The 24739-nt window shown below is 41.6% G+C and overlaps 26 non-coding genes and 1 pseudogene across 26 annotated transcripts; all 27 read left to right on the top strand.

The window, feature by feature from the left end:
* LOC124322768 lies at positions 1-130 on the top strand (annotated as a pseudogene).
* Positions 131-705: 575 nt separating this feature from the next.
* LOC124322786 lies at positions 706-828 on the top strand. Its single transcript, XR_006915047.1, has one exon. It is a non-coding gene; the product is annotated as a U5 spliceosomal RNA (small nuclear RNA).
* Positions 829-1031: 203 nt separating this feature from the next.
* LOC124322658 lies at positions 1032-1150 on the top strand. The gene has a single exon (XR_006914928.1). It is a non-coding gene; the product is annotated as a 5S ribosomal RNA (ribosomal RNA).
* A 2098-nt stretch (positions 1151-3248) lies between these two features.
* On the top strand, positions 3249-3367 carry LOC124323081. Its single transcript, XR_006915326.1, has one exon. It is a non-coding gene; the product is annotated as a 5S ribosomal RNA (ribosomal RNA).
* Positions 3368-4121: 754 nt separating this feature from the next.
* On the top strand, positions 4122-4343 carry LOC124322572. Its single transcript, XR_006914850.1, has one exon. It is a non-coding gene; the product is annotated as a small nucleolar RNA U3 (small nucleolar RNA).
* Positions 4344-5415: 1072 nt separating this feature from the next.
* On the top strand, positions 5416-5534 carry LOC124323080. The gene has a single exon (XR_006915325.1). It is a non-coding gene; the product is annotated as a 5S ribosomal RNA (ribosomal RNA).
* Positions 5535-6288: 754 nt separating this feature from the next.
* On the top strand, positions 6289-6510 carry LOC124322382. The gene has a single exon (XR_006914670.1). It is a non-coding gene; the product is annotated as a small nucleolar RNA U3 (small nucleolar RNA).
* A 510-nt stretch (positions 6511-7020) lies between these two features.
* LOC124322151 lies at positions 7021-7211 on the top strand. Its single transcript, XR_006914501.1, has one exon. It is a non-coding gene; the product is annotated as a U2 spliceosomal RNA (small nuclear RNA).
* A 509-nt stretch (positions 7212-7720) lies between these two features.
* Positions 7721-7884, top strand: LOC124321957. The gene has a single exon (XR_006914318.1). It is a non-coding gene; the product is annotated as a U1 spliceosomal RNA (small nuclear RNA).
* A 192-nt stretch (positions 7885-8076) lies between these two features.
* Positions 8077-8166, top strand: Trnah-gug. The gene is given in 2 exon segments: positions 8077-8113; positions 8132-8166. It is a non-coding gene; the product is annotated as a tRNA-His (tRNA).
* A 404-nt stretch (positions 8167-8570) lies between these two features.
* On the top strand, positions 8571-8712 carry LOC124322594. Its single transcript, XR_006914868.1, has one exon. It is a non-coding gene; the product is annotated as a U4 spliceosomal RNA (small nuclear RNA).
* A 575-nt stretch (positions 8713-9287) lies between these two features.
* Positions 9288-9410, top strand: LOC124322785. Its single transcript, XR_006915046.1, has one exon. It is a non-coding gene; the product is annotated as a U5 spliceosomal RNA (small nuclear RNA).
* A 203-nt stretch (positions 9411-9613) lies between these two features.
* LOC124322539 lies at positions 9614-9732 on the top strand. Its single transcript, XR_006914819.1, has one exon. It is a non-coding gene; the product is annotated as a 5S ribosomal RNA (ribosomal RNA).
* A 2696-nt stretch (positions 9733-12428) lies between these two features.
* Positions 12429-12547, top strand: LOC124323079. The gene has a single exon (XR_006915324.1). It is a non-coding gene; the product is annotated as a 5S ribosomal RNA (ribosomal RNA).
* Positions 12548-13301: 754 nt separating this feature from the next.
* Positions 13302-13523, top strand: LOC124322381. Its single transcript, XR_006914669.1, has one exon. It is a non-coding gene; the product is annotated as a small nucleolar RNA U3 (small nucleolar RNA).
* A 1072-nt stretch (positions 13524-14595) lies between these two features.
* On the top strand, positions 14596-14714 carry LOC124323078. Its single transcript, XR_006915323.1, has one exon. It is a non-coding gene; the product is annotated as a 5S ribosomal RNA (ribosomal RNA).
* A 754-nt stretch (positions 14715-15468) lies between these two features.
* Positions 15469-15690, top strand: LOC124322379. The gene has a single exon (XR_006914667.1). It is a non-coding gene; the product is annotated as a small nucleolar RNA U3 (small nucleolar RNA).
* Positions 15691-16200: 510 nt separating this feature from the next.
* Positions 16201-16391, top strand: LOC124322150. Its single transcript, XR_006914500.1, has one exon. It is a non-coding gene; the product is annotated as a U2 spliceosomal RNA (small nuclear RNA).
* Positions 16392-16900: 509 nt separating this feature from the next.
* Positions 16901-17064, top strand: LOC124321956. The gene has a single exon (XR_006914317.1). It is a non-coding gene; the product is annotated as a U1 spliceosomal RNA (small nuclear RNA).
* Positions 17065-17256: 192 nt separating this feature from the next.
* On the top strand, positions 17257-17346 carry Trnah-gug. The gene is given in 2 exon segments: positions 17257-17293; positions 17312-17346. It is a non-coding gene; the product is annotated as a tRNA-His (tRNA).
* A 404-nt stretch (positions 17347-17750) lies between these two features.
* Positions 17751-17892, top strand: LOC124322592. The gene has a single exon (XR_006914866.1). It is a non-coding gene; the product is annotated as a U4 spliceosomal RNA (small nuclear RNA).
* A 575-nt stretch (positions 17893-18467) lies between these two features.
* Positions 18468-18590, top strand: LOC124322784. Its single transcript, XR_006915045.1, has one exon. It is a non-coding gene; the product is annotated as a U5 spliceosomal RNA (small nuclear RNA).
* Positions 18591-18793: 203 nt separating this feature from the next.
* On the top strand, positions 18794-18912 carry LOC124322421. Its single transcript, XR_006914707.1, has one exon. It is a non-coding gene; the product is annotated as a 5S ribosomal RNA (ribosomal RNA).
* A 2209-nt stretch (positions 18913-21121) lies between these two features.
* On the top strand, positions 21122-21240 carry LOC124323077. Its single transcript, XR_006915322.1, has one exon. It is a non-coding gene; the product is annotated as a 5S ribosomal RNA (ribosomal RNA).
* A 754-nt stretch (positions 21241-21994) lies between these two features.
* Positions 21995-22216, top strand: LOC124322378. Its single transcript, XR_006914666.1, has one exon. It is a non-coding gene; the product is annotated as a small nucleolar RNA U3 (small nucleolar RNA).
* Positions 22217-23288: 1072 nt separating this feature from the next.
* LOC124323075 lies at positions 23289-23407 on the top strand. Its single transcript, XR_006915321.1, has one exon. It is a non-coding gene; the product is annotated as a 5S ribosomal RNA (ribosomal RNA).
* Positions 23408-24161: 754 nt separating this feature from the next.
* On the top strand, positions 24162-24383 carry LOC124322377. The gene has a single exon (XR_006914665.1). It is a non-coding gene; the product is annotated as a small nucleolar RNA U3 (small nucleolar RNA).
* The last annotated feature ends 356 nt before the right edge of the window (positions 24384-24739 follow it).

The raw sequence follows: 24739 nt of genomic DNA, 5'->3' as shown, positions 1-24739 counted from the left end.
TGGCAATATCATAACCAATGAGGGTCTCCCGAGGTGTGATTATTGCTAGTTGAAAACTTTAACCAATACCCCGCCACGATGAAGTGAAATAATCTTTGTCGTCGGCAATTTTTGATAGCTCCATCAGGAGCATTTCAGCGTACAAGAAAAAAAAAATTACAGTCAGTTAGAAAAATTGGAGTGTTGCATAGTGTGTTTATAACATTAAACGGTGAAAGTGAAATCGTATAAGTGATTTTTGTTTCCATTTAGTTGGTATTGCACGTCAGACAAGGCTGATTAATTCGTTCGCTGAAGGCCATTAATATCAGTCAGTTGGAACATTGTGAACACGGGGAAAATATTTGAAAAGGTGATTCCAAATGACAAGGTGAAAAGATTCCACCATGTTTAAAGGGGAAGTTCAATAAATTGTTAACCGCTGTAGGGTGAATGTCGGGGTAAACATCTGATCCCACCACCTACGTGTTGGGCTTTGTACCATAAAGATCGTTCTTTTTTTCAAAAATAACACTGCGCACAACTGTTTCGTTCAAAAACATGTTAACGAGCTTTATACATGATATTTACTTTAAAATAACTGTACCCATTGATAAAGAATTGCACAAGGATTTTGATATGTAAACGCATGTTTCGAAAAAAAAACCTTACAAGCGCACTTCAAAATTTTGAAATGAATATAAATACAAGGCATACCACTGTTATTTACTCTGGTTTCTAATCAATACCCGGATAAATCTTTCGCCTTTTACTAAAGATTTCCGTGGTTAGGAGCATTGATGAGTCTATATGACTTATTTTTTTAACGCCCGGTCTTCTGATTGGGCACTTTGAATAAATGAAAAATTAAAAACGTCTGTATGCGGAAACAAAGATATTCTACTACTACATACTGACAACATTTGTAAAATGACAAACTGATAGTTTTTCGGTGGTTTTGGTAAGATTAGTGTGTATTTCAAAAAGATAAATCTCAAGCACAAGTAATAGATTAGAGGCGAATATGGTCGGGTAATTGCGTCTAGTTTAATGTCAACGGCCATACCACATAGAACTCACCCGGTCTCGTCAGCTCCCGGAAGTTAAGCTATGTCGGGTCCCGTTAGTACTTGGATGGGTGACCGCTTGGGAATACGGGATGCTGTTGGCATGGAATTATTTTATTTTTGTGAATCCAATTGAATTGAAGTGCTTCCCAAGATGGGTGATACTACATGGACTACAATGTATTATTTTGGCATTAGTTGAAAATGGAAGGAACGTATTTTTTACTGGATATTGCCTACTAGACGTCCTCCAACCTCTTTGTTGCTGAAAGATATTTGAAACGCCGTGCGCGAAGCGCACGGCACAGCCGAGAGGCTACTAGACGTCCTCCAACCTCTTTGTTGCTGAAAGATATTTGAAACGCCGTGCGCGAAGCGCACGGCACAGCCGAGAGGCTTGTACGTTGGTGGTTTCTTCGGGCAGCTCTATCTAATCTCTCTGGCTCTGAGATCCTTATGCAACGCAAGCTAAGTAAAGCGCGAAGCGCACGGCACAGCCCGAGAGGCTTGTACGTTGGTGGTTTCTTCGGGCAGCTCTATCTAATCTCTCTGACTCTGAGATCCTTATGCAACGCAAGCTAAGTAAGGGAAGCAATCGTTAGCCTTATGACACTTGGATTGTTGGCTCATTGATCGGACATCCCCGGAACGAGAAAATTAAAAATGACAGTTAGCCAAAAATAGTGGCGTTTGGAAATATTATCAAATTTTATATTCGGTTGTCCATTGACAAATGTACTTATATGTCCTCGTTTGTTTGGCTAAGGTTGGTGTGTATTTCGAACAGAAAGTACAGCCGAGAGGCTACTAGACGTCCTCCAACCTCTTTGTTGCTGAAAGATATTTGAAACGCCGTGCGCGAAGCGCACGGCACAGCCGAGAGGCTTGTACGTTGGTGGTTTCTTCGGCAGCTCTATCTAATCTCTCTGGCTCTGAGATCCTTATGCAACGCAAGCTAAGTAAAGCGCGAAGCGCACGGCACAGCCGAGAGGCTTGTACGTTGGTGGTTTCTTCGGGCAGCTCTATCTAATCTCTCTGACTCTGAGATCCTTATGCAACGCAAGCTAAGTAAGGGAAGCAATCGTTAGCCTTATGACACTTGGATTGTTGGCTCATTGATCGGACATCCCCGGAACGAGAAAATTAAAAATGACAGTTAGCCAAAAATAGTGGCGTTTGGAAATATTATCAAATTTTATATTCGGTTGTCCATTGACAAATGTACTTATATGTCCTCGTTTTAACGTACAGCCGAGAGGCTTGTACGTTGGTGGTTTCTTCGGGCAGCTCTATCTAATCTCTCTGGCTCTGAGATCCTTATGCAACGCAAGCTAAGTAAAGCGCGAAGCGCACGGCACAGCCGAGAGGCTTGTACGTTGGTGGTTTCTTCGGGCAGCTCTATCTAATCTCTCTGACTCTGAGATCCTTATGCAACGCAAGCTAAGTAAGGGAAGCAATCGTTAGCCTTATGACACTTGGATTGTTGGCTCATTGATCGGACATCCCCGGAACGAGAAAATTAAAAATGACAGTTAGCCAAAAATAGTGGCGTTTGGAAATATTATCAAATTTTATATTCGGTTGTCCATTGACAAATGTACTTATATGTCCTCGTTTGTTTGGCTAAGGTTGGTGTGTATTTCGAACAGAAAGTACAGCCGAGAGGCTACTAGACGTCCTCCAACCTCTTTGTTGCTGAAAGATATTTGAAACGCCGTGCGCGAAGCGCACGGCACAGCCGAGAGGCTTGTACGTTGGTGGTTTCTTCGGGCAGCTCTATCTAATCTCTCTGGCTCTGAGATCCTTATGCAACGCAAGCTAAGTAAAGCGCGAAGCGCACGGCACAGCCGAGAGGCTTGTACGTTGGTGGTTTCTTCGGGCAGCTCTATCTAATCTCTCTGACTCTGAGATCCTTATGCAACGCAAGCTAAGTAAGGGAAGCAATCGTTAGCCTTATGACACTTGGATTGTTGGCTCATTGATCGGACATCCCCGGAACGAGAAAATTAAAAATGACAGTTAGCCAAAAATAGTGGCGTTTGGAAATATTATCAAATTTTATATTCGGTTGTCCATTGACAAATGTACTTATATGTCCTCGTTTGTTTGGCTAAGGTTGGTGTGTATTTCGAACAGAAAGTAAGCAAGCATTAGAACTAGATTTAGAGGCGAATATGGTCGGGTAATGGCGACTGAATTGATGTCAACGGCCACACCACATAGAACTCACCCGGTCTCGTCAGCTCCCGGAAGTTAAGCTATGTCGGGTCCCGTTAGTACTTGGATGGGTGACCGCTTGGGAATACGGGATGCTGTTGGCATGGTGTAATTTTATTTTTGCTCCCCAAGTTAGATGAGACATGGAATATAATGTATTCTTTAGGTATTAGTTGAAAAGGGTATTGCTGGGACTTTGATTAATGATACCATATATTGTAGAACGCATGTTTGTTTGATCTCGGTAGTTTTAACGACAAAAAAAAAGATAGAGGTTTGGCTATTTTGTTGAGGCTGTTGCATGACGCCCACTCACTGGCACGATCCCACTACTGCCGAACACGGGAACTTTTGGCTGCTAGGTTTCCCTCCTGACCCACTACGCTCCTCCTTAGCTAACCTGCACCTACTAGATTCCTCTAGCAGATCCATGCTGATGTCAAGCTTAGTGCGGGCACCTGATCAACATGCGGTATCACGAAACAGGGCTCCTAAACTCAAGCCATCCACTCTACCAAGCCTCCCCGAAGCAGGATTATAGGTGCACGCCAAACACCCAGCTGATAAATGGGCTCTCAATCGATAATACATTACTGTAATAAATTGATTTGATGAGCACGCGGATTCTTTATTGTGTCCAAAATTGGTCTCGTCACTTGTTCTATAACTATTAAAGAGCTTCTCGGTGTTTCAATAAATGAACAAAATGCAAGACCTGACAATGTATGTACTGTGTGCGTCAAGTATTGCAAATCTCAATTTAATATTCCGAAATATCGATCTATGCACTGTAATTTACGCCAAAGCTCATTGATCGTACAAACCTTATTTAGAGTTCTGCAAAATAACATTGCATTTAAGATCATACTTCACAGGATCATTTCTGTAGTATATCTTGACTTGTTTCCCACCAGAAACCTGTCTCCTTTCAACCCACGATGACGAGTTAAGACGCTGGTTTCTGAGCGTGAAACAGGCTGTGAGTGTAGCTGTCTCGACAGCATCAAACACAGTCATTGAGGACCGTTTCCGTTAAATCCATGTGAAATAGCGGAAGAAAACTAGCGTGTTCAGAGTGGTTGAGATGATAAAACAAATTTAAATTCTTGAAAATCTAAAGAGATACATCTTAATAATAATTCCAGGTATTCGTGTCCTTAAATCATCTGCTTGTATGGCAAAATAAATTGTGAAAGTGAGGTTGGTCAATTTGAGGATGTGTCATGACTTTATGATCGTATTGCATTCTTTTAGTTATTGTTATTTAATCATGATTAATTATCGTTCAGAGCTTTTGTCGTCACTGTCTTTTGTGGCTAACTGTCATTTTTAATTTTCTCGTTCCGGGGATGTCCGATCAATGAGCCAACAATCCAAGTGTCATAAGGCTAACGATTGCTTCCCTTACTTAGCTTGCGTTGCATAAGGATCTCAGAGTCAGAGAGATTAGATAGAGCTGCCCGAAGAAACCACCAACGTACAAGCCTCTCGGCTGTGCCGTGCGCTTCGCGCTTTACTTAGCTTGCGTTGCATAAGGATCTCAGAGCCAGAGAGATTAGATAGAGCTGCCCGAAGAAACCACCAACGTACAAGCCTCTCGGCTGTGCCGTGCGCTTCGCGCACGGCGTTTCAAATATCTTTCAGCAACAAAGAGGTTGGAGGACGTCTAGTAGCCTCTCGGCTGTACGCCGAGAGGCTTGTACGTTGGTGGTTTCTTCGGGCAGCTCTATCTAATCTCTCTGGCTCTGAGATCCTTATGCAACGCAAGCTAAGTAAAGCGCGAAGCGCACGGCACAGCCGAGAGGCTTGTACGTTGGTGGTTTCTTCGGGCAGCTCTATCTAATCTCTCTGACTCTGAGATCCTTATGCAACGCAAGCTAAGTAAGGGAAGCAATCGTTAGCCTTATGACACTTGGATTGTTGGCTCATTGATCGGACATCCCCGGAACGAGAAAATTAAAAATGACAGTTAGCCAAAAATAGTGGCGTTTGGAAATATTATCAAATTTTATATTCGGTTGTCCATTGACAAATGTACTTATATGTCCTCGTTTGTTTGGCTAAGGTTGGTGTGTATTTCGAACAGAAAGTAAGCAAGCATTAGAACTAGATTTAGAGGCGAATATGGTCGGGTAATGGCGACTGAATTGATGTCAACGGCCACACCACATAGAACTCACCCGGTCTCGTCAGCTCCCGGAAGTTAAGCTATGTCGGGTCCCGTTAGTACTTGGATGGGTGACCGCTTGGGAATACGGGATGCTGTTGGCATGGTGTAATTTTATTTTTGCTCCCCAAGTTAGATGAGACATGGAATATAATGTATTCTTTAGGTATTAGTTGAAAAGGGTATTGCTGGGACTTTGATTAATGATACCATATATTGTAGAACGCATGTTTGTTTGATCTCGGTAGTTTTAACGACAAAAAAAAAGATAGAGGTTTGGCTATTTTGTTGAGGCTGTTGCATGACGCCCACTCACTGGCACGATCCCACTACTGCCGAACACGGGAACTTTTGGCTGCTAGGTTTCCCTCCTGACCCACTACGCTCCTCCTTAGCTAACCTGCACCTACTAGATTCCTCTAGCAGATCCATGCTGATGTCAAGCTTAGTGCGGGCACCTGATCAACATGCGGTATCACGAAACAGGGCTCCTAAACTCAAGCCATCCACTCTACCAAGCCTCCCCGAAGCAGGATTATAGGTGCACGCCAAACACCCAGCTGATAAATGGGCTCTCAATCGATAATACATTACTGTAATAAATTGATTTGATGAGCACGCGGATTCTTTATTGTGTCCAAAATTGGTCTCGTCACTTGTTCTATAACTATTAAAGAGCTTCTCGGTGTTTCAATAAATGAACAAAATGCAAGACCTGACAATGTATGTACTGTGTGCGTCAAGTATTGCAAATCTCAATTTAATATTCCGAAATATCGATCTATGCACTGTAATTTACGCCAAAGCTCATTGATCGTACAAACCTTATTTAGAGTTCTGCAAAATAACATTGCATTTAAGATCATACTTCACAGGATCATTTCTGTAGTATATCTTGACTTGTTTCCCACCAGAAACTTGTCTCCTTTCAACCCACGATGACGAGTTAAGACGCTGGTTTCTGAGCGTGAAACAGGCTGTGAGTGTAGCTGTCTCGACAGCATCAAACACAGTCATTGAGGACCGTTTCCGTTAAATCCATGTGAAATAGCGGAAGGAAACTAGCGTGTTCAGAGTGGTTGAGATGATAAAACAAATTTAAATTCTTGAAAATCTAAAGAGATACATCTTAATAATAATTCCAGGTATTCGTGTCCTTAAATCATCTGCTTGTATGGCAAAATAAATTGTGAAAGTGAGGTTGGTCAATTTGAGGATGTGTCATGACTTTATGATCGTATTGCATTCTTTTAGTTATTGTTATTTAATCATGATTAATTATCGTTCAGAGCTTTTGTCGTCAGGTGGCGTGGCAAAGCCATATTCTGAAAAAAAAGGACCTAGTGTGATAACGAGAGTAAAATTTGCAACGCCTTCAGCGTAAATTGTATCTCCCTTAATACAGTATGAGCATAATAAAACAAATGAAAATGAACTTTATAAGCATCAAGTGGTCGCGTCTGGAAAAATGAACAACTCAATATTTTATAGCATTTCTTGAATGTTTTGAGTGATATGAGTATTCTTCGTACACCACCGGAAATGTGTTGAACCTCAGTGGTTATTTTGGGCAGTAATCCTTGTAACATTATCGCTTCTCGGCCTTTTGGCTAAGATCAAAGTGTAGTATCTGTTCTTATCAGCTTAATATCTGATACGGGTTCAAATGGACCCCAGAATATTAAACTGATTTTTGGCATACGGTGGGAATACAGTGCTTGCACTGCTCCCGCCACGGGTTGACCCGGTATTGCAGTACCTCCGGGATCGGCTCACCCTCTATGAGGGAGAACATATTGAATAAAACAGAAATTGTCTTAGCACCGTATAATAAAAGACCATGTATAATTGCAAAACTGTCATGTAGACATGTTTGTAATTTTTTCTAATTGTATTTTTTTCGTAATATCAAGAAAAGCATAAAAAAATACGTACTTGATTGTGTTAACTAATTAGTACTGTTCATCTTTCGATGTGATGTTTTTTTTTAAAATATGAAGATGCGTGTATTTTCATATGAAAAGTCGATTTTCTTATTTTCTTATTTGCCAATTGGACGACCAAATGAAAAAAAACAAGCAATTTGTTTCTTGAAAAGTATTTGCAAAGATCAAGACCATGAAATAAATACTGAGCTTTATTTACTATATTTTGCTCGAGTTCGTAATTCAAGTCGATGAAAGAAAGTGGGTGGTATTCTCTAAACGTCAGTCAAATACTTGAACACTCTTTGTCAATATTGTTCTGCTGTATACAAAGTATTAAACAAAGTGAAAAAGCATCCACAATCATACTTACCTGGCTCAGAGGCAACCATGATCACCAAGGTGGTTCCTCCAGGGCGAGGCCTTTCCATTGCACTAAGGATGGGCTGACCCTTGCGATTAATCCAAATGTGATTAACTCGGGAGTACAATTTTTGGTAGTGGGGGACTGCGTTCGCGCCGTTCCCTGAACACACTATAAATGTAAGAAAAATTCTTGTCATCTGCCGGAAGTTGAACTAAATCTGGTCCCGTTAGTAAACGGTAGGGTTGACCGCTTGGGAATACGCGAAGCATCAGATTTTCTTTCTGGGAAGAAACAACAAAGTAATGAAATTCATGTTTAGCTACTTTAATATAAATCATCATGGCCAATGGATTGGCCGTGATCGTCTAGTGGTTAGGACCCTACGTTGTGGTACCTACTAGATATGAATCCGTAGTAACCCAGGTTCGAATCCTGGTCACGGCACTGAAAACTGATTTTTCACGTCAACACGCAGATTAACTATAAATTTTGTTTGGTTGGAAAGTAATGCTCGCTCACTTCAATAGTTCATAATGTGAAAAACAATTTGGAATGAAAACCTGAAATTCCCCCTCCCTTTTTTTGTGTGTGCAGGAAGTTGTTGAAATGTATGGAAGAAAAATACACATTTACAGAATTTCAAGTATTTGACCCGATATTAAGACAAAAATTATTTCATGTATGTAATGAACTGTCCCCTGTTGGTATTAGTCCAATGGGAGATGGAAATTAAAATTTGCCTAGGGTAATCTAAATGAATATTTCTGAACGAAATTGTTGGTCCAACACGTCCAAGCAGAACGAATTCAGCAAATGCTTAAGTAGACTTGCTTTTCTGATTATAATTTAGCTTTGCGCAGTGGCAATATCATAACCAATGAGGGTCTCCCGAGGTGTGATTATTGCTAGTTGAAAACTTTAACCAATACCCCGCCACGATGAAGTGAAATAATCTTTGTCGTCGGCAATTTTTGATAGCTCCATCAGGAGCATTTCAGCGTACAAGAAAAAAAAAAATTACAGTCAGTTAGAAAAATTGGAGTGTTGCATAGTGTGTTTATAACATTAAACGGTGAAAGTGAAATCGTATAAGTGATTTTTGTTTCCATTTAGTTGGTATTGCACGTCAGACAAGGCTGATTAATTCGTTCGCTGAAGGCCATTAATATCAGTCAGTTGGAACATTGTGAACACGGGGAAAATATTTGAAAAGGTGATTCCAAATGACAAGGTGAAAAGATTCCACCATGTTTAAAGGGGAAGTTCAATAAATTGTTAACCGCTGTAGGGTGAATGTCGGGGTAAACATCTGATCCCACCACCTACGTGTTGGGCTTGTACCATAAAGATCGTTCATTTTTTTCAAAAATAACACTGCGCACAACTGTTTCGTTCAAAAACATGTTAACGAGCTTTATACATGATATTTACTTTAAAATAACTGTACCCATTGATAAAGAATTGCACAAGGATTTTGATATGTAAACGCATGTTTCGAAAAAAAACCTTACAAGCGCACTTCAAAATTTTGAAATGAATATAAATACAAGGCATACCACTGTTATTTACTCTGGTTTCTAATCAATACCCGGATAAATCTTTCGCCTTTTACTAAAGATTTCCGTGGTTAGGAGCATTGATGAGTCTATATGACTTATTTTTTTAACGCCCGGTCTTCTGATTGGGCACTTTGAATAAATGAAAAATTAAAAACGTCTGTATGCGGAAACAAAGATATTCTACTACTACATACTGACAACATTTGTAAAATGACAAACTGATAGTTTTTCGGTGGTTTTGGTAAGATTAGTGTGTATTTCAAAAAGATAAATCTCAAGCACAAGTAATAGATTAGAGGCGAATATGGTCGGGTAATTGCGTCTAGTTTAATGTCAACGGCCATACCACATAGAACTCACCCGGTCTCGTCAGCTCCCGGAAGTTAAGCTATGTCGGGTCCCGTTAGTACTTGGATGGGTGACCGCTTGGGAATACGGGATGCTGTTGGCATGGAATTATTTTATTTTTGTGAATCCAATTGAATTGAAGTGCTTCCCAAGATGGGTGATACTACATGGACTACAATGTATTATTTTGGCATTAGTTGAAAATGGAAGGAACGTATTTTTTACTGGATATTGCCTACTAGACGTCCTCCAACCTCTTTGTTGCTGAAAGATATTTGAAACGCCGTGCGCGAAGCGCACGGCACAGCCGAGAGGCTACTAGACGTCCTCCAACCTCTTTGTTGCTGAAAGATATTTGAAACGCCGTGCGCGAAGCGCACGGCACAGCCGAGAGGCTTGTACGTTGGTGGTTTCTTCGGGCAGCTCTATCTAATCTCTCTGGCTCTGAGATCCTTATGCAACGCAAGCTAAGTAAAGCGCGAAGCGCACGGCACAGCCGAGAGGCTTGTACGTTGGTGGTTTCTTCGGGCAGCTCTATCTAATCTCTCTGACTCTGAGATCCTTATGCAACGCAAGCTAAGTAAGGGAAGCAATCGTTAGCCTTATGACACTTGGATTGTTGGCTCATTGATCGGACATCCCCGGAACGAGAAAATTAAAAATGACAGTTAGCCAAAAATAGTGGCGTTTGGAAATATTATCAAATTTTATATTCGGTTGTCCATTGACAAATGTACTTATATGTCCTCGTTTGTTTGGCTAAGGTTGGTGTGTATTTCGAACAGAAAGTACAGCCGAGAGGCTACTAGACGTCCTCCAACCTCTTTGTTGCTGAAAGATATTTGAAACGCCGTGCGCGAAGCGCACGGCACAGCCGAGAGGCTTGTACGTTGGTGGTTTCTTCGGGCAGCTCTATCTAATCTCTCTGGCTCTGAGATCCTTATGCAACGCAAGCTAAGTAAAGCGCGAAGCGCACGGCACAGCCGAGAGGCTTGTACGTTGGTGGTTTCTTCGGGCAGCTCTATCTAATCTCTCTGACTCTGAGATCCTTATGCAACGCAAGCTAAGTAAGGGAAGCAATCGTTAGCCTTATGACACTTGGATTGTTGGCTCATTGATCGGACATCCCCGGAACGAGAAAATTAAAAATGACAGTTAGCCAAAAATAGTGGCGTTTGGAAATATTATCAAATTTTATATTCGGTTGTCCATTGACAAATGTACTTATATGTCCTCGTTTGTTTGGCTAAGGTTGGTGTGTATTTCGAACAGAAAGTACAGCCGAGAGGCTACTAGACGTCCTCCAACCTCTTTGTTGCTGAAAGATATTTGAAACGCCGTGCGCGAAGCGCACGGCACAGCCGAGAGGCTTGTACGTTGGTGGTTTCTTCGGGCAGCTCTATCTAATCTCTCTGGCTCTGAGATCCTTATGCAACGCAAGCTAAGTAAAGCGCGAAGCGCACGGCACAGCCGAGAGGCTTGTACGTTGGTGGTTTCTTCGGGCAGCTCTATCTAATCTCTCTGACTCTGAGATCCTTATGCAACGCAAGCTAAGTAAGGGAAGCAATCGTTAGCCTTATGACACTTGGATTGTTGGCTCATTGATCGGACATCCCCGGAACGAGAAAATTAAAAATGACAGTTAGCCAAAAATAGTGGCGTTTGGAAATATTATCAAATTTTATATTCGGTTGTCCATTGACAAATGTACTTATATGTCCTCGTTTGTTTGGCTAAGGTTGGTGTGTATTTCGAACAGAAAGTACAGCCGAGAGGCTACTAGACGTCCTCCAACCTCTTTGTTGCTGAAAGATATTTGAAACGCCGTGCGCGAAGCGCACGGCACAGCCGAGAGGCTTGTACGTTGGTGGTTTCTTCGGGCAGCTCTATCTAATCTCTCTGGCTCTGAGATCCTTATGCAACGCAAGCTAAGTAAAGCGCGAAGCGCACGGCACAGCCGAGAGGCTTGTACGTTGGTGGTTTCTTCGGGCAGCTCTATCTAATCTCTCTGACTCTGAGATCCTTATGCAACGCAAGCTAAGTAAGGGAAGCAATCGTTAGCCTTATGACACTTGGATTGTTGGCTCATTGATCGGACATCCCCGGAACGAGAAAATTAAAAATGACAGTTAGCCAAAAATAGTGGCGTTTGGAAATATTATCAAATTTTATATTCGGTTGTCCATTGACAAATGTACTTATATGTCCTCGTTTGTTTGGCTAAGGTTGGTGTGTATTTCGAACAGAAAGTACAGCCGAGAGGCTACTAGACGTCCTCCAACCTCTTTGTTGCTGAAAGATATTTGAAACGCCGTGCGCGAAGCGCACGGCACAGCCGAGAGGCTTGTACGTTGGTGGTTTCTTCGGGCAGCTCTATCTAATCTCTCTGGCTCTGAGATCCTTATGCAACGCAAGCTAAGTAAAGCGCGAAGCGCACGGCACAGCCGAGAGGCTTGTACGTTGGTGGTTTCTTCGGGCAGCTCTATCTAATCTCTCTGACTCTGAGATCCTTATGCAACGCAAGCTAAGTAAGGGAAGCAATCGTTAGCCTTATGACACTTGGATTGTTGGCTCATTGATCGGACATCCCCGGAACGAGAAAATTAAAAATGACAGTTAGCCAAAAATAGTGGCGTTTGGAAATATTATCAAATTTTATATTCGGTTGTCCATTGACAAATGTACTTATATGTCCTCGTTTGTTTGGCTAAGGTTGGTGTGTATTTCGAACAGAAAGTAAGCAAGCATTAGAACTAGATTTAGAGGCGAATATGGTCGGGTAATGGCGACTGAATTGATGTCAACGGCCACACCACATAGAACTCACCCGGTCTCGTCAGCTCCCGGAAGTTAAGCTATGTCGGGTCCCGTTAGTACTTGGATGGGTGACCGCTTGGGAATACGGGATGCTGTTGGCATGGTGTAATTTTATTTTTGCTCCCCAAGTTAGATGAGACATGGAATATAATGTATTCTTTAGGTATTAGTTGAAAAGGGTATTGCTGGGACTTTGATTAATGATACCATATATTGTAGAACGCATGTTTGTTTGATCTCGGTAGTTTTAACGACAAAAAAAAAGATAGAGGTTTGGCTATTTTGTTGAGGCTGTTGCATGACGCCCACTCACTGGCACGATCCCACTACTGCCGAACACGGGAACTTTTGGCTGCTAGGTTTCCCTCCTGACCCACTACGCTCCTCCTTAGCTAACCTGCACCTACTAGATTCCTCTAGCAGATCCATGCTGATGTCAAGCTTAGTGCGGGCACCTGATCAACATGCGGTATCACGAAACAGGGCTCCTAAACTCAAGCCATCCACTCTACCAAGCCTCCCCGAAGCAGGATTATAGGTGCACGCCAAACACCCAGCTGATAAATGGGCTCTCAATCGATAATACATTACTGTAATAAATTGATTTGATGAGCACGCGGATTCTTTATTGTGTCCAAAATTGGTCTCGTCACTTGTTCTATAACTATTAAAGAGCTTCTCGGTGTTTCAATAAATGAACAAAATGCAAGACCTGACAATGTATGTACTGTGTGCGTCAAGTATTGCAAATCTCAATTTAATATTCCGAAATATCGATCTATGCACTGTAATTTACGCCAAAGCTCATTGATCGTACAAACCTTATTTAGAGTTCTGCAAAATAACATTGCATTTAAGATCATACTTCACAGGATCATTTCTGTAGTATATCTTGACTTGTTTCCCACCAGAAACTTGTCTCCTTTCAACCCACGATGACGAGTTAAGACGCTGGTTTCTGAGCGTGAAACAGGCTGTGAGTGTAGCTGTCTCGACAGCATCAAACACAGTCATTGAGGACCGTTTCCGTTAAATCCATGTGAAATAGCGGAAGGAAACTAGCGTGTTCAGAGTGGTTGAGATGATAAAACAAATTTAAATTCTTGAAAATCTAAAGAGATACATCTTAATAATAATTCCAGGTATTCGTGTCCTTAAATCATCTGCTTGTATGGCAAAATAAATTGTGAAAGTGAGGTTGGTCAATTTGAGGATGTGTCATGACTTTATGATCGTATTGCATTCTTTTAGTTATTGTTATTTAATCATGATTAATTATCGTTCAGAGCTTTTGTCGTCACTGTCTTTTGTGGCTAACTGTCATTTTTAATTTTCTCGTTCCGGGGATGTCCGATCAATGAGCCAACAATCCAAGTGTCATAAGGCTAACGATTGCTTCCCTTACTTAGCTTGCGTTGCATAAGGATCTCAGAGTCAGAGAGATTAGATAGAGCTGCCCGAAGAAACCACCAACGTACAAGCCTCTCGGCTGTGCCGTGCGCTTCGCGCTTTACTTAGCTTGCGTTGCATAAGGATCTCAGAGCCAGAGAGATTAGATAGAGCTGCCCGAAGAAACCACCAACGTACAAGCCTCTCGGCTGTGCCGTGCGCTTCGCGCACGGCGTTTCAAATATCTTTCAGCAACAAAGAGGTTGGAGGACGTCTAGTAGCCTCTCGGCTGTACGCCGAGAGGCTTGTACGTTGGTGGTTTCTTCGGGCAGCTCTATCTAATCTCTCTGGCTCTGAGATCCTTATGCAACGCAAGCTAAGTAAAGCGCGAAGCGCACGGCACAGCCGAGAGGCTTGTACGTTGGTGGTTTCTTCGGGCAGCTCTATCTAATCTCTCTGACTCTGAGATCCTTATGCAACGCAAGCTAAGTAAGGGAAGCAATCGTTAGCCTTATGACACTTGGATTGTTGGCTCATTGATCGGACATCCCCGGAACGAGAAAATTAAAAATGACAGTTAGCCAAAAATAGTGGCGTTTGGAAATATTATCAAATTTTATATTCGGTTGTCCATTGACAAATGTACTTATATGTCCTCGTTTGTTTGGCTAAGGTTGGTGTGTATTTCGAACAGAAAGTAAGCAAGCATTAGAACTAGATTTAGAGGCGAATATGGTCGGGTAATGGCGACTGAATTGATGTCAACGGCCACACCACATAGAACTCACCCGGTCTCGTCAGCTCCCGGAAGTTAAGCTATGTCGGGTCCCGTTAGTACTTGGATGGGTGACCGCTTGGGAATACGGGATGCTGTTGGCATGGTGTAATTTTATTTTTGCTCCCCAAGTTAGATGAGACATGGAATATAATGTATTCTTTAGGTATTAGTTGAAAAGGGTATTGCTGGGACTTTGATTAATGATACCATATATTGTAGAACGCATGTTTGTTTGATCTCGGTAGTTTTAACGACAAAAAAAAAGATAGAGGTTTGGCTATTTTGTTGAGGCTGTTGCATGACGCCCACTCACTGGCACGATCCCACTACTGCCGAACACGGGAACTTTTGGCTGCTAGGTTTCCCTCCTGACCCACTACGCTCCTCCTTAGCTAACCTGCACCTACTAGATTCCTCTAGCAGATCCATGCTGATGTCAAGCTTAGTGCGGGCACCTGATCAACATGCGGTATCACGAAACAGGGCTCCTAAACTCAAGCCATCCACTCTACCAAGCCTCCCCGAAGCAGGATTATAGGTGCACGCCAAACACCCAGCTGATAAATGGGCTCTCAATCGATAATACATTACTGTAATAAATTGATTTGATGAGCACGCGGATTCTTTATTGTGTCCAAAATTGGTCTCGTCACTTGTTCTATAACTATTAAAGAGCTTCTCGGTGTTTCAATAAATGAACAAAATGCAAGACCTGACAATGTATGTACTGTGTGCGTCAAGTATTGCAAATCTCAATTTAATATTCCGAAATATCGATCTATGCACTGTAATTTACGCCAAAGCTCATTGATCGTACAAACCTTATTTAGAGTTCTGCAAAATAACATTGCATTTAAGATCATACTTCACAGGATCATTTCTGTAGTATATCTTGACTTGTTTCCCACCAGAAACTTGTCTCCTTTCAACCCACGATGACGAGTTAAGACGCTGGTTTCTGAGCGTGAAACAGGCTGTGAGTGTAGCTGTCTCGACAGCATCAAACACAGTCATTGAGGACCGTTTCCGTTAAATCCATGTGAAATAGCGGAAGGAAACTAGCGTGTTCAGAGTGGTTGAGATGATAAAACAAATTTAAATTCTTGAAAATCTAAAGAGATACATCTTAATAATAATTCCAGGTATTCGTGTCCTTAAATCATCTGCTTGTATGGCAAAATAAATTGTGAAAGTGAGGTTGGTCAATTTGAGGATGTGTCATGACTTTATGATCGTATTGCATTCTTTTAGTTATTGTTATTTAATCATGATTAATTATCGTTCAGAGCTTTTGTCGTCAGGTGGCGTGGCAAAGCCATATTCTGAAAAAAAAGGACCTAGTGTGATAACGAGAGTAAAATTTGCAACGCCTTCAGCGTAAATTGTATCTCCCTTAATACAGTATGAGCATAATAAAACAAATGAAAATGAACTTTATAAGCATCAAGTGGTCGCGTCTGGAAAAATGAACAACTCAATATTTTATAGCATTTCTTGAATGTTTTGAGTGATATGAGTATTCTTCGTACACCACCGGAAATGTGTTGAACCTCAGTGGTTATTTTGGGCAGTAATCCTTGTAACATTATCGCTTCTCGGCCTTTTGGCTAAGATCAAAGTGTAGTATCTGTTCTTATCAGCTTAATATCTGATACGGGTTCAAATGGACCCCAGAATATTAAACTGATTTTTGGCATACGGTGGGAATACAGTGCTTGCACTGCTCCCGCCACGGGTTGACCCGGTATTGCAGTACCTCCGGGATCGGCTCACCCTCTATGAGGGAGAACATGTTGAATAAAACAGAAATTGTCTTAGCACCGTATAATAAAAGACCATGTATAATTGCAAAACTGTCATGTAGACATGTTTGTAATTTTTTCTAATTGTATTTTTTTCGTAATATCAAGAAAAGCATAAAAAAATACGTACTTGATTGTGTTAACTAATTAGTACTGTTCATCTTTCGATGTGATGTTTTTTTTTAAAATATGAAGATGCGTGTATTTTCATATGAAAAGTCGATTTTCTTATTTTCTTATTTGCCAATTGGACGACCAAATGAAAAAAAACAAGCAATTTGTTTCTTGAAAAGTATTTGCAAAGATCAAGACCATGAAATAAATACTGAGCTTTATTTACTATATTTTGCTCGAGTTCGTAATTCAAGTCGATGAAAGAAAGTGGGTGGTATTCTCTAAACGTCAGTCAAATACTTGAACACTCTTTGTCAATATTGTTCTGCTGTATACAAAGTATTAAACAAAGTGAAAAAGCATCCACAATCATACTTACCTGGCTCAGAGGCAACCATGATCACCAAGGTGGTTCCTCCAGGGCGAGGCCTTTCCATTGCACTAAGGATGGGCTGACCCTTGCGATTAATCCAAATGTGATTAACTCGGGAGTACAATTTTTGGTAGTGGGGGACTGCGTTCGCGCCGTTCCCTGAACACACTATAAATGTAAGAAAAATTCTTGTCATCTGCCGGAAGTTGAACTAAATCTGGTCCCGTTAGTAAACGGTAGGGTTGACCGCTTGGGAATACGCGAAGCATCAGATTTTCTTTCTGGGAAGAAACAACAAAGTAATGAAATTCATGTTTAGCTACTTTAATATAAATCATCATGGCCAATGGATTGGCCGTGATCGTCTAGTGGTTAGGACCCTACGTTGTGGTACCTACTAGATATGAATCCGTAGTAACCCAGGTTCGAATCCTGGTCACGGCACTGAAAACTGATTTTTCACGTCAACACGCAGATTAACTATAAATTTTGTTTGGTTGGAAAGTAATGCTCGCTCACTTCAATAGTTCATAATGTGAAAAACAATTTGGAATGAAAACCTGAAATTCCCCCTCCCTTTTTTTGTGTGTGCAGGAAGTTGTTGAAATGTATGGAAGAAAAATACACATTTACAGAATTTCAAGTATTTGACCCGATATTAAGACAAAAATTATTTCATGTATGTAATGAACTGTCCCCTGTTGGTATTAGTCCAATGGGAGATGGAAATTAAAATTTGCCTAGGGTAATCTAAATGAATATTTCTGAACGAAATTGTTGGTCCAACACGTCCAAGCAGAACGAATTCAGCAAATGCTTAAGTAGACTTGCTTTTCTGATTATAATTTAGCTTTGCGCAGTGGCAATATCATAACCAATGAGGGTCTCCCGAGGTGTGATTATTGCTAGTTGAAAACTTTAACCAATACCCCGCCACGATGAAGTGAAATAATCTTTGTCGTCGGCAATTTTTGATAGCTCCATCAGGAGCATTTCAGCGTACAAGAAAAAAAAAAATTACAGTCAGTTAGAAAAATTGGAGTGTTGCATAGTGTGTTTATAACATTAAACGGTGAAAGTGAAATCGTATAAGTGATTTTTGTTTCCATTTAGTTGGTATTGCACGTCAGACAAGGCTGATTAATTCGTTCGCTGAAGGCCATTAATATCAGTCAGTTGGAACATTGTGAACACGGGGAAAATATTTGAAAAGGTGATTCCAAATGACAAGGTGAAAAGATTCCACCATGTTTAAAGGGGAAGTTCAATAAATTGTTAACCGCTGTAGGGTGAATGTCGGGGTAAACATCTGATCCCACCACCTACGTGTTGGGCTTGTACCATAAAGATCGTTCATTTTTTTCAAAAATAACACTGCGCACAACTGTTTCGTTCAAAAACATGTTAACGAGCTTTATACATGATATTTACTTTAAAATAACTGTACCCATTGATAAAGAATTGCACAAGGATTTTGATATGTAAACGCATGTTTCGAAAAAAAACCTTACAAGCGCACTTCAAAATTTTGAAATGAATATAAATACAAGGCATACCACTGTTATTTACTCTGGTTTCTAATCAATACCCGGATAAATCTTTCGCCTTTTACTAAAGATTTCCGTGGTTAGGAGCATTGATGAGTCTATATGACTTATTTTTTTAACGCCCGGTCTTCTGATTGGGCACTTTGAATAAATGAAAAATTAAAAACGTCTGTATGCGGAAACAAAGATATTCTACTACTACATACTGACAACATTTGTAAAATGACAAACTGATAGTTTTTCGGTGGTTTTGGTAAGATTAGTGTGTATTTCAAAAAGATAAATCTCAAGCACAAGTAATAGATTAGAGGCGAATATGGTCGGGTAATTGCGTCTAGTTTAATGTCAACGGCCATACCACATAGAACTCACCCGGTCTCGTCAGCTCCCGGAAGTTAAGCTATGTCGGGTCCCGTTAGTACTTGGATGGGTGACCGCTTGGGAATACGGGATGCTGTTGGCATGGAATTATTTTATTTTTGTGAATCCAATTGAATTGAAGTGCTTCCCAAGATGGGTGATACTACATGGACTACAATGTATTATTTTGGCATTAGTTGAAAATGGAAGGAACGTATTTTTTACTGGATATTGCCTACTAGACGTCCTCCAACCTCTTTGTTGCTGAAAGATATTTGAAACGCCGTGCGCGAAGCGCACGGCACAGCCGAGAGGCTACTAGACGTCCTCCAACCTCTTTGTTGCTGAAAGATATTTGAAACGCCGTGCGCGAAGCGCACGGCACAGCCGAGAGGCTTGTACGTTGGTGGTTTCTTCGGGCAGCTCTATCTAATCTCTCTGGCTCTGAGATCCTTATGCAACGCAAGCTAAGTAAAGCGCGAAGCGCACGGCACAGCCGAGAGGCTTGTACGTTGGTGGTTTCTTCGGGCAGCTCTATCTAATCTCTCTGACTCTGAGATCCTTATGCAACGCAAGCTAAGTAAGGGAAGCAATCGTTAGCCTTATGACACTTGGATTGTTGGCTCATTGATCGGACATCCCCGGAACGAGAAAATTAAAAATGACAGTTAGCCAAAAATAGTGGCGTTTGGAAATATTATCAAATTTTATATTCGGTTGTCCATTGACAAATGTACTTATATGTCCTCGTTTGTTTGGCTAAGGTTGGTGTGTATTTCGAACAGAAAGTACAGCCGAGAGGCTACTAGACGTCCTCCAACCTCTTTGTTGCTGAAAGATATTTGAAACGCCGTGCGCGAAGCGCACGGCACAGCCGAGAGGCTTGTACGTTGGTGGTTTCTTCGGGCAGCTCTATCTAATCTCTCTGGCTCTGAGATCCTTATGCAACGCAAGCTAAGTAAAGCGCGAAGCGCACGGCACAGCCGAGAGGCTTGTACGTTGGTGGTTTCTTCGGGCAGCTCTATCTAATCTCTCTGACTCTGAGATCCTTATGCAACGCAAGCTAAGTAAGGGAAGCAATCGTTAGCCTTATGACACTTGGATTGTTGGCTCATTGATCGGACATCCCCGGAACGAGAAAATTAAAAATGACAGTTAGCCAAAAATAGTGGCGTTTGGAAATATTATCAAATTTTATATTCGGTTGTCCATTGACAAATGTACTTATATGTCCTCGTTTGTTTGGCTAAGGTTGGTGTGTATTTCGAACAGAAAGTACAGCCGAGAGGCTACTAGACGTCCTCCAACCTCTTTGTTGCTGAAAGATATTTGAAACGCCGTGCGCGAAGCGCACGGCACAGCCGAGAGGCTTGTACGTTGGTGGTTTCTTCGGGCAGCTCTATCTAATCTCTCTGGCTCTGAGATCCTTATGCAACGCAAGCTAAGTAAAGCGCGAAGCGCACGGCACAGCCGAGAGGCTTGTACGTTGGTGGTTTCTTCGGGCAGCTCTATCTAATCTCTCTGACTCTGAGATCCTTATGCAACGCAAGCTAAGTAAGGGAAGCAATCGTTAGCCTTATGACACTTGGATTGTTGGCTCATTGATCGGACATCCCCGGAACGAGAAAATTAAAAATGACAGTTAGCCAAAAATAGTGGCGTTTGGAAATATTATCAAATTTTATATTCGGTTGTCCATTGACAAATGTACTTATATGTCCTCGTTTGTTTGGCTAAGGTTGGTGTGTATTTCGAACAGAAAGTACAGCCGAGAGGCTACTAGACGTCCTCCAACCTCTTTGTTGCTGAAAGATATTTGAAACGCCGTGCGCGAAGCGCACGGCACAGCCGAGAGGCTTGTACGTTGGTGGTTTCTTCGGGCAGCTCTATCTAATCTCTCTGGCTCTGAGATCCTTATGCAACGCAAGCTAAGTAAAGCGCGAAGCGCACGGCACAGCCGAGAGGCTTGTACGTTGGTGGTTTCTTCGGGCAGCTCTATCTAATCTCTCTGACTCTGAGATCCTTATGCAACGCAAGCTAAGTAAGGGAAGCAATCGTTAGCCTTATGACACTTGGATTGTTGGCTCATTGATCGGACATCCCCGGAACGAGAAAATTAAAAATGACAGTTAGCCAAAAATAGTGGCGTTTGGAAATATTATCAAATTTTATATTCGGTTGTCCATTGACAAATGTACTTATATGTCCTCGTTTGTTTGGCTAAGGTTGGTGTGTATTTCGAACAGAAAGTAAGCAAGCATTAGAACTAGATTTAGAGGCGAATATGGTCGGGTAATGGCGACTGAATTGATGTCAACGGCCACACCACATAGAACTCACCCGGTCTCGTCAGCTCCCGGAAGTTAAGCTATGTCGGGTCCCGTTAGTACTTGGATGGGTGACCGCTTGGGAATACGGGATGCTGTTGGCATGGTGTAATTTTATTTTTGCTCCCCAAGTTAGATGAGACATGGAATATAATGTATTCTTTAGGTATTAGTTGAAAAGGGTATTGCTGGGACTTTGATTAATGATACCATATATTGTAGAACGCATGTTTGTTTGATCTCGGTAGTTTTAACGACAAAAAAAAAGATAGAGGTTTGGCTATTTTGTTGAGGCTGTTGCATGACGCCCACTCACTGGCACGATCCCACTACTGCCGAACACGGGAACTTTTGGCTGCTAGGTTTCCCTCCTGACCCACTACGCTCCTCCTTAGCTAACCTGCACCTACTAGATTCCTCTAGCAGATCCATGCTGATGTCAAGCTTAGTGCGGGCACCTGATCAACATGCGGTATCACGAAACAGGGCTCCTAAACTCAAGCCATCCACTCTACCAAGCCTCCCCGAAGCAGGATTATAGGTGCACGCCAAACACCCAGCTGATAAATGGGCTCTCAATCGATAATACATTACTGTAATAAATTGATTTGATGAGCACGCGGATTCTTTATTGTGTCCAAAATTGGTCTCGTCACTTGTTCTATAACTATTAAAGAGCTTCTCGGTGTTTCAATAAATGAACAAAATGCAAGACCTGACAATGTATGTACTGTGTGCGTCAAGTATTGCAAATCTCAATTTAATATTCCGAAATATCGATCTATGCACTGTAATTTACGCCAAAGCTCATTGATCGTACAAACCTTATTTAGAGTTCTGCAAAATAACATTGCATTTAAGATCATACTTCACAGGATCATTTCTGTAGTATATCTTGACTTGTTTCCCACCAGAAACTTGTCTCCTTTCAACCCACGATGACGAGTTAAGACGCTGGTTTCTGAGCGTGAAACAGGCTGTGAGTGTAGCTGTCTCGACAGCATCAAACACAGTCATTGAGGACCGTTTCCGTTAAATCCATGTGAAATAGCGGAAGGAAACTAGCGTGTTCAGAGTGGTTGAGATGATAAAACAAATTTAAATTCTTGAAAATCTAAAGAGATACATCTTAATAATAATTCCAGGTATTCGTGTCCTTAAATCATCTGCTTGTATGGCAAAATAAATTGTGAAAGTGAGGTTGGTCAATTTGAGGATGTGTCATGACTTTATGATCGTATTGCATTCTTTTAGTTATTGTTATTTAATCATGATTAATTATCGTTCAGAGCTTTTGTCGTCACTGTCTTTTGTGGCTAACTGTCATTTTTAATTTTCTCGTTCCGGGGATGTCCGATCAATGAGCCAACAATCCAAGTGTCATAAGGCTAACGATTGCTTCCCTTACTTAGCTTGCGTTGCATAAGGATCTCAGAGTCAGAGAGATTAGATAGAGCTGCCCGAAGAAACCACCAACGTACAAGCCTCTCGGCTGTGCCGTGCGCTTCGCGCTTTACTTAGCTTGCGTTGCATAAGGATCTCAGAGCCAGAGAGATTAGATAGAGCTGCCCGAAGAAACCACCAACGTACAAGCCTCTCGGCTGTGCCGTGCGCTTCGCGCACGGCGTTTCAAATATCTTTCAGCAACAAAGAGGTTGGAGGACGTCTAGTAGCCTCTCGGCTGTACGCCGAGAGGCTTGTACGTTGGTGGTTTCTTCGGGCAGCTCTATCTAATCTCTCTGGCTCTGAGATCCTTATGCAACGCAAGCTAAGTAAAGCGCGAAGCGCACGGCACAGCCGAGAGGCTTGTACGTTGGTGGTTTCTTCGGGCAGCTCTATCTAATCTCTCTGACTCTGAGATCCTTATGCAACGCAAGCTAAGTAAGGGAAGCAATCGTTAGCCTTATGACACTTGGATTGTTGGCTCATTGATCGGACATCCCCGGAACGAGAAAATTAAAAATGACAGTTAGCCAAAAATAGTGGCGTTTGGAAATATTATCAAATTTTATATTCGGTTGTCCATTGACAAATGTACTTATATGTCCTCGTTTGTTTGGCTAAGGTTGGTGTGTATTTCGAACAGAAAGTAAGCAAGCATTAGAACTAGATTTAGAGGCGAATATGGTCGGGTAATGGCGACTGAATTGATGTCAACGGCCACACCACATAGAACTCACCCGGTCTCGTCAGCTCCCGGAAGTTAAGCTATGTCGGGTCCCGTTAGTACTTGGATGGGTGACCGCTTGGGAATACGGGATGCTGTTGGCATGGTGTAATTTTATTTTTGCTCCCCAAGTTAGATGAGACATGGAATATAATGTATTCTTTAGGTATTAGTTGAAAAGGGTATTGCTGGGACTTTGATTAATGATACCATATATTGTAGAACGCATGTTTGTTTGATCTCGGTAGTTTTAACGACAAAAAAAAAGATAGAGGTTTGGCTATTTTGTTGAGGCTGTTGCATGACGCCCACTCACTGGCACGATCCCACTACTGCCGAACACGGGAACTTTTGGCTGCTAGGTTTCCCTCCTGACCCACTACGCTCCTCCTTAGCTAACCTGCACCTACTAGATTCCTCTAGCAGATCCATGCTGATGTCAAGCTTAGTGCGGGCACCTGATCAACATGCGGTATCACGAAACAGGGCTCCTAAACTCAAGCCATCCACTCTACCAAGCCTCCCCGAAGCAGGATTATAGGTGCACGCCAAACACCCAGCTGATAAATGGGCTCTCAATCGATAATACATTACTGTAATAAATTGATTTGATGAGCACGCGGATTCTTTATTGTGTCCAAAATTGGTCTCGTCACTTGTTCTATAACTATTAAAGAGCTTCTCGGTGTTTCAATAAATGAACAAAATGCAAGACCTGACAATGTATGTACTGTGTGCGTCAAGTATTGCAAATCTCAATTTAATATTCCGAAATATCGATCTATGCACTGTAATTTACGCCAAAGCTCATTGATCGTACAAACCTTATTTAGAGTTCTGCAAAATAACATTGCATTTAAGATCATACTTCACAGGATCATTTCTGTAGTATATCTTGACTTGTTTCCCACCAGAAACTTGTCTCCTTTCAACCCACGATGACGAGTTAAGACGCTGGTTTCTGAGCGTGAAACAGGCTGTGAGTGTAGCTGTCTCGACAGCATCAAACACAGTCATTGAGGACCGTTTCCGTTAAATCCATGTGAAATAGCGGAAGGAAACTAGCGTGTTCAGAGTGGTTGAGATGATAAAACAAATTTAAATTCTTGAAAATCTAAAGAGATACATCTTAATAATAATTCCAGGTATTCGTGTCCTTAAATCATCTGCTTGTATGGCAAAATAAATTGTGAAAGTGAGGTTGGTCAATTTGAGGATGTGTCATGACTTTATGATCGTATTGCATTCTTTTAGTTATTGTTATTTAATCATGATTAATTATCGTTCAGAGCTTTTGTCGTCAGGTGGCGTGGCAAAGCCATATTCTGAAAAAAAAGGACCTAGTGTGATAACGAGAGTAAAATTTGCAACGCCTTCAGCGTAAATTGTATCTCCCTTAATACAGTATGAGCATAATAAAACAAATGAAAATGAAC

The sequence above is a fragment of the Daphnia pulicaria genome, chromosome 1 (assembly GCF_021234035.1).
Source record: "Daphnia pulicaria isolate SC F1-1A chromosome 1, SC_F0-13Bv2, whole genome shotgun sequence".
NCBI classification, from domain to species: domain Eukaryota; kingdom Metazoa; phylum Arthropoda; class Branchiopoda; order Diplostraca; family Daphniidae; genus Daphnia; species Daphnia pulicaria.
This window is presented reverse-complemented; position numbering and strand designations above follow the sequence as displayed.